This window comes from Podarcis muralis, chromosome 4, assembly GCF_964188315.1.
Source record: "Podarcis muralis chromosome 4, rPodMur119.hap1.1, whole genome shotgun sequence".
Classification (NCBI taxonomy): domain Eukaryota; kingdom Metazoa; phylum Chordata; class Lepidosauria; order Squamata; family Lacertidae; genus Podarcis; species Podarcis muralis.
In genome coordinates this window covers 41609098-41610996 of record NC_135658.1, presented here as the reverse complement: position 1 = coordinate 41610996, position 1899 = coordinate 41609098, and positions in this window count along the sequence as shown.

Sequence of the window (1899 nt, the reverse complement as noted above, 5' to 3'; positions counted from 1 at the left end):
AAACTCTCCCTCTCCTTCCCCCTGCAGTCCTGCTGCTGCTGACCTCCCCTACTTCTGCTATTTGCACTTTTTCAGGCATGCACATTGATTGCATTCCTGCAATTAACAGCATGCCAAATTTGACCCTGAGAAACAAAGTTTTGTATCTGTTGCTTCAGGTGAAAATTATCATCAAAATTCCTTATTATGAATATACTTTCCCTGCTTGGGGCTTGTCCTACTTTCTCATATTCCCCACCTTGTGGGACTATCTCCTCTTCCATCATGCCCACCAGTGTAGACAGTGTGGGATTGAATGAATCAGTGGTTGGACTGGGTACAAGGCAACTTCTCACTAAGACACAAAGGGCTACTTCACTCCAAATTATTTCATGCAATTTGGCACACACGTGTGGTGAAAGGCTAATCTGAATTAGGCCATTTTTGTGATTACTGCTATACTGTTTCATAGCTGTCAACTTTTTCCTTTTTTTTAAAGGGAAATCCTATTTGGAATAAGGGAATTTCCCTTAAAAAATGGGAAACGCTGACAGCTATGTACTGTTTCCAAAGGGTGTGATCACAGAGGTGGCTGCTGGCTTCATGTGCATACATCGTTAATCTGCTCCAGGTAGCTGTATATTTGATCACGTTCTTTACCATACATTTAAAGCACTCTTATACCATCTTAAGATTCATGACTTCCCACAACAAATGCTGAGAGCTGTAGTTTCTTAAGGCTGCTGAGAATTGTGACTGTGAGAGGTCTGTCAGCAACAACACTCACATAATAGTTCCCAGGATTCCATTGGGCAAGCCATGACATATAAGGGTGCTTTAAATGTATGGTGCAAATTTGCACAAAGAATTTCAGTTCCTATAATAGGGTGGTGTTACGTCATCCTGAAAATTGAGGAGAGAATAAATATCAAGACTGGCTCCAAAAATCTAGTGGCTTTGATGGCCATCCAGAATTCATGGTGGTAGAAAGAAACTCTGTTCCAGTTATCGTTGCAGTCATGCCAAATGTATATTATATTATATTATAAAATTATATTATTTTAGGCCCCTAGCATTTGCAACAAGAAAAACCATGCTGCAATTTAACAAAATAATCAGAGTACAATTATAGCTGTAATATGCCTTCTAGTTAACCCTAATCTACTTGTCTTTAGGAAGCTTTCCTTGACACAGCTAAATAGGGTCTCAACAATGCAGTGGAAAAAGAAGTAATGCCTTTCAGAAAATACTTCTAAAACTATTTTCTCTCTCTTCTAGCCCATAACTAGAATATGGGAGAATTCAAGAGGTGGCATTATTGCTACAAAAGTTGCTTTCTAACTTGTTCTTGAGTTCTCCTCACTGTCACCTCAGTGAGTGACACTTGGCAGAGGTGCTGTCAGAATGAAAAAAAGTTTGGCACATGTGCATGTGTGTTTTTCTCTGTGTATATGTTTTAACTCTACCATGACCTAAATAAAAGATCTGCACCTTACCTAATCTCTTGCAGGGTGAGGGTGAGGGAGAAGTGTAGCATACGTGGAATATTTTCACTCCCGAACTGTGAGGCCTCCTTTTCCCTGGTGCCTAAACCCTTTGTACAATGCAACGGATAACAAGGAAAAAGGTCCATGGGATAAGTCTTGTTTCTCACCCATCTATTTATGACACAATATATGCATTTGACCTTGTTACACGCACTCCCACGAAAACAAGAGCCTCCACTTTTGCTGGCCCACGTAGGGGCAGAATAAAATGATGAGATGCCAGGACAAAAACCCTTCACCCTTCACCGGAAAAAGAAGCTGCAAGAAGAGGAAGGAGAAAATTGAGAAATAAGAGCGAGGATAAAGGAAATAAGCAGGGTGCATAGGCTGCTTTGCTGTCTTTTTCTCTCTTGCGTTCTCTGAGAAAGCCAGT